Below are 14,030 nucleotides of genomic sequence, written 5' to 3' on the forward strand. Positions count from 1 at the left end.
TCCAAAACTCACGGACGGCTCAGTAGACAAGTCGAAAGCCACATGCACATTGTGTAAAGCCGAATTAAAATATCATCGAAGCACGTCAAGCTTGAGCTACCACCTATGAGCTAATGCTGCGTTCTATTTACCTCAGAACTCGGATTTTCCGAGGTCAAAGTCGTAAACACGCCCCCTGACCTCAGAGTTCCGAGTTCAAAATCCAACATGGCTGCCCCCTGTATCAACAGTTGTGAAAGCTGCAGTAACATAAAGTTATAAGCACTTCTATCTTATTTGTGTCACTAAATCGTCACACAGACATGTTCAACTTCTATCTGTGGACATGTTGTTGCACATGCATGCACAAAAAAATCGCGTAATGCGTTGTTATCAACTGGTATTGCTAACAATAGCTAACCGGGCTTGAGCTAATGAAAACAATGAAAATCCGACTATTAATGGAACGCATTCAACTCGGGTATGACGTCATTCCGGCTTCCGAGTTCCAGTTTTGTTTACAGTAAATAAATAATAAACAAATACAAATCTTAAAGTCAAGTTCATGAAGCAACTTTCTTTGCATTCATTTGATTCACAATCTGGTAAGAATTGCTTTCCATTGTTAATACGTACTTAAAAACAGTTCTGATGTGATTAATTGCGATTAACTATAGAAATTCAGTGATTAATCGCGATTAAAAAAAATTAATCATTTGACAGCCCTAATAATAACAAAGTGTTACGACTCTGGGAATAGGAGGACCCAAAAGCAAAGAGCAGACAAGGTAACGTTTGATCTTGAGGATTTATTTCATAAAACAACAAGGTTCACACCAACAAAGAGAGTCCCAACTGCAGAGGGCAAAAACTTCTTCCAGAAACTTCAGAAAAACAAGAACACTGAACCCAAAAAAAACAAAAGTAGACCAAAAACCAGGAAATAGAGACAAAAGGAAATCCAGGGAGTACAGAACTTGCCATGACTGACACAGAGAGACAATACAACAATCGGACACAAGACAAAGGGAACACAGAGGTTAAATACAAGAGGTAACGAGCAAACAAGGGACAGGTGACACAACAGGTGAAACACATCAGGGCGGGGCAGAACAATCAGACAAACGGTAAAACAAGACAGGAAGCAAAACTAGACAAGACAAGACAGAAAACCAGACTATCAAAATAAAACAGGAAACAGAAACATACCCCATAATAAGAATTATCAAAAACAGGAAAACAGAAACATACAGGAAATATACAAAACAGGAAACAGAAATATAAACAACCACTACAGAACACCCTCCTCAAGGGACGGATCCCAGACGTCGCAAACACAAAAAGTCAACCCAGGGAGGGCGGAGGGAGACCGGAGAAGGAATGACCAAAAAGGTCAAAAAACTAAAAAATGTCCATGAAAACAAGGAGGGCCCAAGAAGGGCGAAGAGGGTCAGGGGGAGGCAGAGAGTCAATGGGGCTGGAAAACTGAGGGCCGTGGAACTTGGGGAACTGAGGGCAGTGGGACTCGGGGAACTGGGGACCGTGGGCACTCGGGAACTGGGGACCGTGGGCACTCGGGAACTGGGGACAGTGGGCACTCGGGAACTGGGGACAGTGGGCACTCGGGCACTGGGGACAACGGGCACTCGGGACTTGGGGACTGCGGCCAGCAGCGAAGAAGGAACCCCTCTGGCGGCCGAACAGGCGACAGGTCAGCTGGGCTGGGGCCCAACGATGGGTCAGCTGGGCTGGGGAAAGGCAACGGGTCAGCTGGGCTGGAACCAGGCGACGGGTCAGAAGCCGGAGAGCGGAAAAGTCACTGGGGCAGTCTCAGGGGCGCCGGAGACCGGCAAAGTCACAGGGGTTGTCTCAGGGACGCCGGAGACCGGCAAAGTCACAGGGGCAGTCTCAGGGGCGCCAGCGACCGACAAAGTCCCTGGAGCAGTCGCTGGGGTGCCGTAGAGTGGCAAGGTCACTGGAGCAGTCTCTGGGGTGCCGGAGGAGGGCAAAGTCTCTGGGGGCGAGTGGGAAGGACAAAGTCTCTGGGGTGCCGGGGAAGGGCAAAGACACTGGGAGAGCAGGTTCAGGGCGGCTGGACATCAGCCGGGGTTCTCGGGGGCTACACGTCAGCCGGGACTCTGGGAGGCTGCATGTCAGCCAGGACTCTGGGGTCTCAGGTACACAGGTCAGTTCAAAAGAGAGCTGGGCTGAAGACAGGCAACGGGTCAGCTGGGCTGAAGACAGGCGACGGGTCACCTGGGCTGGAGTCCGCCAAACAGGCAATGGGAACCGAGGTAGACAGGGCGCCGACAGGGCACTAGAGGCAGGAGTGGGTCTGACCGAAAACAAAGGCAAGGTCTCTGGGGGACAGGACAAGGGCAAAGTCACTGGGGCAGCCTGAAGCGAGGTCTCAGGGACAGTCTCAGGGACGCCGGGGACCGGCAAAGTCACTGGGGGGGTCTCTGGCGCACCGGTGACCAGCAAAGCCTCAGGGGTAGTCACTGGGGAGGTCTCTGGGGCGCCGGAGACCGACAAAATCACTGGCTTGCCCGTAAGCGAACACTCTGGGAGAGCGGTCGACGTGGGCTCTGGGAGGTCAGTCGACGTGGGCTCTGGGAGGTCAGTCAACGTAGACTCTGGGAGGTCATTCGTCGAAGACTCTGAAAGAGCGGTCATCGAAGACTCTGGACGACTGGAAGACTCTAGAAGAGCGGTCGTCGAAGACTGGACGACTGGAAGACTCTAGAAGAGCGGTCATCGAAGACTCTGGATGACTGGAAGACTCTAGAAGAGCGGTCATCGGAGACTCTGGACGACTGGAAGACTCTTGAAGAGCTGTCATCGGAGACTCTGGACGACTGGAAGACTCTTGAAGAGCTGTCATCGGAGACTCTGGACGACTGGAAGACTCTTGAAGAGCTGTCATCAGAGACTCTGGACGACTGGAAGACTCTTGAAGAGCTGTCATCAGAGACTCTGGAAGACTGGACGTCAGCTGCAGTTCTGGGCGGCTGGATGTCAGCTGCGGTTCTGGGCGGCTGCACATCAGCGGCGGTTCTGGGCGGCTGGACGTCAGCTGCGGTTCTGGGCGGCTGCACGTCAGCGGAGGTTCTGGGCAACTGCACATCAGCGGCGGTTCAGGGCAGCTGCTAGCAGGCCCGAGGATCAGGGAGGCCGCTAGCCAGCCAGGGTACGGAGAGGCCGCTAGCCAGCCGATGTTCTGGAGGGCTGCTAGCCAGCGGGGATTCTGGGATGGGGCCGCTAGCCAGCCAGGGTACGGAGAGGCCGCTAGCCAGCCGATGTTCTGGAGGGCTGCTAGCCAGCGGGGATTCTGGGATGGGGCCGCTAGCCAGCCCAGGGTCAAGAGAGCTGCACGTCGGCCCAGGGTCAGGAGAGCTGCACGTCAGCTCGGGAACAGAAGGGTTGCACGTCAGCTCAGGAACACTGGTAACACTGGTCAGCTCAGGCTCAAGCTCGCTGGACAGCACGGGCTCGAGGCTGCTGGACAGCGAGGACTCTGGGCTGAAGAGAGGGTGAAGAAGGGCATAGCGTCGGGAGCCATGTTGTCTTCTACCCCGTCTCTGGCCTCCACGGTTCCCAGGGAATATGGCTAGGCGAGTTCCCTCAAAGGATTGCTTGCAGTTGAGGGTGCCCGCAGAGTAGGTTGCCGTAGAGCCGATGGTCAAGCTTTCAGGGGAGCTGCTAGAAGGCGAACTGGACTGTTGTCTTCCAGCTTGAAGGCTGGCAGCTTTGGCCTCCTCCGTCCATCTAGCACACTTAGCAATATATTGGAAAACAGTCAAAAAAGTCTCTGGCTCTCCTCCAGGTGTGGAACTGACAGGACTAGGAGTAGGCTGGGTGACAGACATGAAACCTGTAGTCAAACTGCTAGCACGTGGAGGAGTCGGAGTGGGAATGAACCTTTTAACCCAGTTGGGAATTGAGTCCTTAAGCCACGGCTTTTCTGACACCTTGACATGAGCAAATGACAGAATTGCCTCCTTTTGGTATTCACTATCAGCCTCCTTCCACGTGGTTTTAAGTTCAATCAGGTCACAGATTAACTCGTACAGTTCATCTGACGTAGACTGGGCTGGTTCCATTTTTCCAAGTCCGTATGAAGCAGCAAAAAGGAAAAAGGAAAAACTGGGCACCCACCGAAGAAAAAAGGAAGCCTCTCTGCTGGGTCCAAGTGGTCAGATCATTCTGTTAGGGAAAGCTGGAGAAAATGTGGACCCAAAATGCAGAGGTGGAAACTGAGGAACGTTAGATGATTTAATAAAAATAAAAGTATACAAAACCAAAGGAGTCCTGGAAAACTAGCAGGCAAAAACGGAATCCAAAAATAAAGTACAAGTAAAACAGAAACTAAAACACGAACAGGGAAGGCAAACAAACTGGAGACAAAACACACGGGAATGCAAAACTGGCTACAAGACACACACAAAAAAGTCTTTGCCTCTCGGCTCAGACTCAGAGATCTAGTTGGTCTGATGAAAAAAACAGCTTCAAATATCGTAACGCGCCGCATTTTTTGGCAGTAACGGTAACGGCGTTATTAAGATGGGAAGAGTACTCAATTAGATTACTCGTTACTGAAAAACAGTAACGCCATTAGTAATACCGTTATTTATAACCCCGTTATTCCCATCACTTTTTAGCATGCTGACAAACTGGAAGGCTGGTGGGTGAGTCACTGAGAATGGCTTGTAAAAAACACTCTAGCCTCTTCTTAACTTCATCCAGGTGGGGAACAAAGTGACTGAAGGTCTCTCCAAAAACCAATGCTGCTGTATAACGATCTTCTCCAGGATAGGGGAACACAGGTCTGGATTAGAGAAAAAGAGACTCTCCACAGTATGGTCGAATTCCGACACCTTCTCCTGGAACAAACGCCTCTCCGCTGGGTCCATGATGGTCAGATCGTTCTGTTACGACTCGGGGAATAGGAGGACCCAAAACAGAAACATACGGAGATCAAAAATAGGCAAACAGAAACATACAGGAAATATACAAAACAGGAAACAGAAATATAAACAACCACAACAATAACATTTATTTTAAAGGGTTGCGTTTCTTTTTCTTTTGTGTCAAGAATTTTCTCTTACGGGATAAAATTACAGTTCTGTGTATGACCACCGGGTGGAGCATTGACAGGAAATGCTTATAGTAATCAACAGCCACAGGTACAGGTGTGTGGCAAAGCGGAAGTCAAGCAGCTTGTTACCGTGTCAGCAGTATTGTTGGATTTGTGTTTAACTGTAGAGATGAATGAAACTTACCTGAGATGAAATGGACACACCTGAAATATACCTGTGCTACGGTGAGCATGTAAGCATGCACAGTCTGACTCTATAAGCTGGCCAAAACATAATCAGTTATTGGACTTTTAATCTAGGTAATAACACAAAATGAAATACAGAAAACATTAAAATACTCAAATCTTTTCCATTTTAGTTTCCTGAATATTGTCTGTTATAAACAGCGTGCACTGATCATATAAGAAAAACTTCAACATACTTATTTGATTTCTCCCTAAAAGTTAATGTTCTCATCGATACAACTCTCGTCTGTACATTAATTATTAAGTTCCCTTCCAGCAAACGTTAGCTTAGCATAAAGACTGGAAACAGGGGGGAACAGCTAGCATGGCTCTGTCCAAAGGTAACAACATCTACCTACCAGACATCAGTGGTGACCATCTTCTCATCCAAAATATCCAAATAGCGGGCGCCCTGATAGCTCAGTTGGTAGAGCAGGTGCCCATATATAGAGGTTTACTCCTCAACGCAGCGGGCCAGGGTTCAACCCCGACCTGCGGCCCTTTGCTGCAGGTCATTCCCCCTCTCTCTCCCCTTTCATGTCTTCAGCTGCCCAAAATGTCCAAATAGAAAATAAAATCCAAATTTTGTCTGAACTTTCTGTTATAAAAGAGGAGTTTCTGGTGTGTTGGGTTCTTTATTCATCTGATTTCCTTTAATATATAATCAATAAGCATTCAAAACTAAAAGACATACTGTCTGGTCCTGACTTATTGACTCTTGTTTTCTTTAAAAAGGGACAAATAATCATTTTTTCTTGAATAATTACAAAAGAAGAAGGTTAGGATACTAATCCAAAATACAAATAAACACATTGATAAATATATTAAATAATGAGATCATGAAGTATTTTCTCTCTTGGATTGTAATTATTGATGGATTAATGTAATACCTCACCCCCAAAATGATCATTTGTATATCTTTACTTACCACTTGTTATCTTGAATTTGTGAAGAAAACTTCATTTTTGTCTCATGCCTCCACGGTGAACTGAGAAACCAAAAAACTAAAAATGAAGAATGTCTTGAAGCATTGAAGTAAACAACGGCCATGTTTAACAGCAGTAAAACTGAATTAATTTACAAGAGACTGTCCTACCCTGAGAAACCACAGGGCAGCAATTACAACCTATAATCACATTTATAGAGGCGGGGCCCTCTAGTGGCCTCAGTAGTTATGACAGTAGCAAAGCATGAAGTAAGGTGAGAAAGTATTATAGTGCGTTCTATCAATATTCAGAAGTAGGATTTTTCCAGGTCAAAGTCAGAAACACGATCCTTGCCCTCGGATTTCAGAGCTCGGAAGTCAGACAACCTCACTTCATGCATCAACAGTTGTGAAGGCTGTAGTACGTTATTAGCTTGTTCCGTGTCATTTGTGTCTCACCATACAGTGCAGTACTGTCAATACTATAAATAGTCCTAAAGGTGGTACATGGGAGCATAGGGGGGGCAAACAGTGTCTGATACAGTAAACAGTAGTACATTACAGTAAAGGTGGTACATGGGACCATAGAAACAGTGTCTGGTAAACACTAGTACATTAATACATAAAGAATGATGATGAAATATTACATCCATAGATACTGTATTCTGATTGGTTCATGCTCCACACTAATTGGTGACAATGAATCTCGTTATCTTGAAGCTTTCATGATCTAAACATGGAGTATTGTTTGTCTGTTTCCATACAACTATGCATTAAGAGTACTGCAACAGGTACTCATCATTGTGAGTAGCTGTATCGACTGATAGTTAATGACTGTAATGAAATGAATACACAGTCATCTGAACTGTAATGTGTGAATTGCCTTTTGAAGTAGTAGTACTTTGATGTTAAGTTGTGTCATATTGAACAGCTGATCTTTGTTAAATGAACAGCTGATCTTTGTTAAATGAACAAATGATCGTAGGTTTACATGTATTGTATCCAAGCAATTGAAACAAATGTTGTCAAGGTTCTGAAATTAGTGCCAAAGTGATCGTAAAAAACTGTAACAGGATTTGAATATCAACGTTTAATGCATTTAATGCATGGCCTTAGTCTTTGCGTAGTGCAATACATTTTTATATTGGAAATCTGCGTTGTCAATGATCAAAATAAATGTAATGAAATACATCCCTTCATTCATTCTCTGTGTATTTGTCGTGTGTGTGTGTGTGTGTGTGTGTGTGTGTGTGTGTGTGTGTGTGTGTGTGTGTGTGTGTGTGTGTGTGTGCATGACAGGATGACAGGTGTCCCGCTGCGGTACCCCCCGCTAAAACATTGAGCTATTCAGAATCTGTTTCTGAAGTATCAGGTATTGTCAACTAACAAAGCAGTATTATTGTACACACATCCATCAATGTTGTAGAGGTGGTTTTGCAGTCATTTCTCCATTTTCATCTTGCATTGTTATTGTGCCTATAACAACCACAATCTGTTTCCTTTCTAGAGGAAGCTGAGAACTAGACAGAACTTGGAACAGGGAACGGGATATATTGCCTGTTGTGGGCGTTTCTTATTTCGCTGTTTTCTGCCTTCTCCAACCTTTATTAGGGCCCGAGCACCATGAAAGGTAACATGTTTGATGATACCACCAGGAGAGCGAAATACCTTGATACTTGCCATTGTAAAACATTCATGGAAGCTTAAGGAATGATCTTGACTAGGCTATAAGTTTAGGCCTGGGGTAAAAATACAAATCAATGATGCAAAGTCTTCTGTCTTTATTAAATGTCATTTAGCTGACGCTTTTATCCAAAGCAACTTACACTTGCTATATATCACACCACTGGAGCAACTATGGGTTTAGTGCCTTGATCAAGGACACATTGGTTGACGTATGGCAGTGGGAATCAACCCCAGATCTCCCACACCAAAGGCATGTGTCATATCCACTGCTCCATCACCACCCCTGTGACCCCTCTGTCTTTGGTTTATTTGACTCAGCTAATATAATTGAGTGTACAAAATAACATGCTTCTATGTATATACTTTACGTTTGTCACTCTCAGGGAAATACTATGGTGTATGTAATACATTTAACATATATATTATAATTGTTATTCTACATTCTACAACGTGGGTTTTACGCCACTCTGTCCGTAGGTGCTGCATTGACGTTTGAGAATGTGCTGCCTGATCTCCGCCACCAGATGGCACCTGCGCGGAGTCAAACGTTCAACTCCACCCACATTTAGCCCAACCCTGATCTGCGTACTGCAGTCAGGGGCACTTGCCTGCACCACCCCACTCACTGTGAGGGAGCACGATGTCGGACAGGTGCTCCTGGCAGTGAACCCCAGGAAATCTGCCGGCCCAGACGGAGTACCTGGCAAAGTGCTCAGGGCGTGCGCCCACCAGCTCGCCTTCATCTTCAGCAGGATCTTCAACCTCTCCCTGGCCCAGGCAGTCATCATGCCCTGCCTAAAATCAGCCACAATCATGCCGAAGAAGTCTCCCACCACCATCCTAAATGATTATCGTCCTGTGGCCCTCACTCCGTTAATCGTGAAGTGCTTCGAGAGACTGGTTCTTCAACACAATCATTGTTCATCGTTGGTGGAATAAGTTGAAGTTTTGTACACAGTGTGTGCGGTGTCCGAAATAAACTCCAGACTGAAAGCCAAGCTCATTCATCTTCTGACCAGAAACTGGATTTTAACCTCAACGTTATTCATGTTATAACGTCGGTCCTGGAGGTAACGACTCTCCCCTGGTTTTCTGATCACGGTCGGAAACAAAGCAAGCAGGAAAGGTTAACACGTTGACCATTTTAAATTAAACAGCTGATTAACGTGCACTTGTTGCCCCGTGTGCGCTGATGACCTCATCTGTTGACATTTCATGTACAACATCACAGCGGTCATGAAGAAGGCTCAACAGCAGCTACACTTCCTGATGGTCCTCAGGAAGCACGACCTGCTGACCTTCTACCGAGCCTCCATCGAGAGCCTGCTGACGTACTGTACAACAGTTTGGTACGGCAGCTGTAGCTGCCCTCAGGGAGGCGCTACAGGACAGTTTCTTCCCAAAAGCCATAACCAATCTGAACTCACACATGCACTGACTTCACAGTCTAACCCCCCCAACCCCCGGACTTTCTTCTACCCACCTACTGTGCAATATTAAATATTTAACACTATAGATAATATTGATAATACTGTGCAATTTCATCACAGTGCAATATATGTATACTGCGCAATATCACTAATCCACACTGCATTTCACACTGTATATAAAACCTTTTTTTTTTTTTTATATATGTATATAGCGTCTCAGAACTGTGCACCTTACCCCCCTTTATTGGCACTACTTCTTTTATTCCATGTTGTTACATTTTTCTTACGTACATGTTGGCAGTGGAAAAGGAGACGCTTTTAATCTCGTTGTAACGTGTATAGTGACAATAAAAGGCTTCTTCTACACACACACACACACACACTCTCTCTCTCACACACACACAGACACACACACACACACACACACACACACACACACACACACACACATATATTGGTATATATGTTTTATGAGGACCACTTTTTAACATCACTTGTGGGGACCACCCTTTCCAAAGGTGCTAGAGGCATGAAAAAAATCTCGTAACTCACCATAGCCTTGTAAGCTTATTCACAACTTTAAACATCCGAATTGATGAAGTAATGTCATGTCCATCATATATGGGGACTTGTAAAAAAATGAGTTAACATTGTTGGTGGGGACCTAATTTGCATGTTATTTACATAATTCACACAATTTCCATCGTGATTAGTGGGGACTTTACAAACAATAAATTAAATAGAGGTTTAATTTACAGATTTAATCTAAGTAGAATGAAAAGATGGATAAATAGTACATTAATAACAGTTACATTTCTTTAATTCAGCTGAGCTTAGTGTTAGTTGTAGAGATGGAGCATGAAGCTTGAAAAGGTGAGTGATTCAAACCCTCACTTTTGCAATCACACATCTTCACAACATCGCAAAACATATGATTGATTGATATTGCTAAATTTGATAAGAATATTTAAGAGATTAAAGTAAATATTAATACATCTCTCCCTCCTAACCGGTCAAGGGAAATCACCACCTACCATAGAGACGGGTCTGTTTGACATGCCTGCCTGTTAAAAGAAAGGTTTAACACAAACACAAATATTGCATCTTGCTGTTGCTCATGGAGGAAGTGATTGGACTTTGTAAATCATAAAGTCTTGGAATGTGGTCTAGACCTACTCTGTATGAAAAGATAACTTATAATGATTTGGCAGTATAAACAAAAGCAATTAAAAGCTCTCTACTTATGTACAAAATATTTAAAGAGCAATTGTCCGGATATTTTCCAACCCAAGTCATACCGACAACAAGACAAACCTTTTTCAAACCATTTACTTTCCCCGGTTAAAACTATTATTTCTTTAATTCCAAAATTTCTTTTTTGTTATATTTGTATTCACAGTCATCACCCTAGCATCAGCTAACTACTCAATCATGTGACACTACGTACCACTATAACAACAGTACCACTTAAGGCTGTAACGATAACTGCATCACCACAATACTGATGGTGTTGTGACACTAGCGTGGCTATGACTTCATCACCAGATTTTAAAAAAAGTATACTGTATATATATTTATTTTTTTGCTAGTGAAAGTTAGGAGTGCATACTTCTGTGATATTTAATATAATGAACAGAATAATACTTTTTTAGTTATCATCATTCCATGTCTTCTATCCTATATTCAAGACATTATAGATAAAAAACTAGTTTTTTACTTCAGCTTTGACAGTCAATTAAATAAATGGGGAATTTCTTTTGTGAATTATTTCTAGGCTTAAGTACTTGTGATATATGCAGGTAATGTTTAATATGACACACACTGCAGAAGGAAAGGACAATTCTTTGTTCTCAGCTGAGGTGGACACATTACTGCTGCAGTGTTTACCATTGTACTACACTGTCGCATACATTAGCCTAGCAGCTAGTTTCCTTGCAGTTGAATTTTAGCCTGCATGCATGTTTTTGTAGCCTAAAACAGCAACTTATATTGGTAGAGAGATAAACAAATTAAACTGCCCGCTCACTCTGTTCCCTCTCTGCTCAACCCAGCTGCTAGACCTTTGTGCTGCTAGAGTGCTATGCTCTAGGCAAACCTTTTTTTAAACTTTATTGACATGGAATTTTCTGAATGGTCTGTGCAATATATCAAAGGAGAGGAGAGAAAGCAGCATGCCCATGTATGACAGCAAAACCATTTGCAGAATTCAACTTTAATGAGTTCAGCTTCATTAATGAACAACTAAATGTGAAAAAAGAGATGTCACGTTCATAATCAAGACTCCTTTTGATCCTGCGGTTTGGGCGAAGGCTAGCATCACTGTCAGTGTCACTTTCGGAAGTGTTATCTGGAATGTAATCATCTGCACTCTCTGATATGGATTCATCAATCATCAAATCTTCAAGATCTGTATCTTTCATTTAAAATAAAAAAAATTAAGTAATCAGAAATATGTAGAATAGCAACAACTAGTTAATTGATGAGTACATAGAAATAACTAACCATTTTAAAGTGCTCATATTATGCTTTTTGGCTTTTCCCCTTTCCTTTATTGTTATATATAATTTTGTGCACATTATAGGTTTACAAAGTGAAAAAGCCAAAAGTCCACCCCAAAGGGACTTACCATCTTCCAGAGAAAACACTGTTCACAAACTGCTCCAAACAGCTCTAATGTAGTCCAGCCTTTACTTCTGTGACAAACGTGGTCACTTTGGAACACACGTTATAATCTCGCCTAGCTGCTAGCATGGCACGCCCTCATACTCTGCTTCTGACTGGCTAGTAGTCCTTACCTAGGTACTGCACATGTGCTACTCCCTACAAAGATGGAACAGAAGCGCAATGCCTCACTCTGTAGCTAAAATGGACAGCTCAACACAGGGTGAAAAACAATGTACAGTACAACAAAAATAGTGTTTTTGAAAATTAAGCCACATGAACCTATTCTGGTACAACCTCTAAATACAGTTACAAACCTTTAACTAACTTTAATAATTAATTGATTGTCATTTTTCAATTCAGACATCTGAAGTGATTCATGAGTGTTGTCATCAATCTGACTGCCTGACAGGGGTAAAGGATTGGACTTGAACTTTAGGTTCTGATTAGAACAGTGTTCTTCTTCTCCTCCAGTGGCTTCAGATGTAAGGATATTACTGTCAAAGGTTATGCTGTCTGGCGTTTTGATGTCACAGACAGGGGAACTCAATGAGCGAGAGATGTCACGTGTATAATCAAGACTCCTTTGGATCCTGCAGTTTGGGTGAAGGCTAGCATCACTGTCAGTGTCACTATCACAAGTGATATCTGGAATGTAATCATCTGCACTCTCTGATATGAATTCATCAATCACCGAATCTTCAAGATATGCGTCTTTCATCTAAAATGAAAAAAATACAGTCATCAGAATATGTAGAATAGCAACAATTAGTTATATAATGAGTACACATAAATAACTAAGAGTTTTGACAATAAAGTAATTGTCATTTTTCAATTCAGAAGTCTGAAGTGATGAACATGAATGTACCTTTCTTTCTGGCCAGCCAAGCCCTGTCTGTTATCACACAACTCAAACCCAACAGGCTTTGTGGGGACATTTTACACACAATGTCACAGTTCCTTATGGGCACAGTTTCTATTTAGAAACTGACCAAATGTGTGCTGTGGGGACGTCGTAGGTGTCCAGAAAACACTGATAATAAACCAAGAAAAAAGACTCTTCTGAACTTTAAGATCTGCCCTAAGTAGCCTACTGTACTTCCACAAACCTTCTTATACATGCATTACATTAAACTGTTGAGTGTACTAATTCCTACTAAAGCACATGACATTACACTTCCTTCCTCTTCTTAGATACTTAAGACATCAAAAATACCAAAACCTGACATAAAGGGAATGTAGAATGAAATCTGAAGTGATTACAATGAATGTACCTTTTGATGAGTTTTGTGTTGACCAGTGACATCAATCTGATTGTCTGACAGGGGCGATGGTTTGGACCTGTCCATGGAAATGCTGTCAGTTGTAATGCTGGTCTTCTGTAAAAACATATTTTATAGTGACAGCGTTTTAGAATATGAAAATAGAGAAATATAAATGATCAATTTGATATAAACACTGCATAATATAAGCAATAAGCAATATGGACCTCTTGTTCAGACACAAGCTTTAAGATGAGAAGCATGCAAACATACACCAGACTTCTGAGAAATCAATCAAAATCAAACTATTTTGGTATTTGGTAGTACTAAGGTATTTGTTTCTGGCCAGCCAAGCCCTGTCTGTTATCACACAACTCAAACACACCAGGCTTTGTCATTTTTTGAGGGTAGTGTAGTACTACTCCATGACATTGTGAGTGAAACATAAATATATATATATATATATATATATATATATATATATATATATATATATATATATATATATACACATACATACATATACATATGTTTCACGCAGCTGATATATATATATATGTGTGTGTGTGCGTGTGCATGTGTGTATACATGTGTGTGTGTGTGTGTGTGTGTGTGTGTGTGTGTGTGTGTGTGTGCGTGTGTATACGTGTGTCTGTGTGTTGTGTGTGTGCGTGCGTGTACCTGTGCGTCTGCGTGTCTGTGTCAGACAACTACTTCCCCTCCCGGGCACAACAGTCTGTGGGTGAGTCCTCGGGTTATTAGAC

This window comes from Sander vitreus, chromosome 11 (assembly GCF_031162955.1).
Source record: "Sander vitreus isolate 19-12246 chromosome 11, sanVit1, whole genome shotgun sequence".
Lineage (NCBI taxonomy): Eukaryota > Metazoa > Chordata > Actinopteri > Perciformes > Percidae > Sander > Sander vitreus.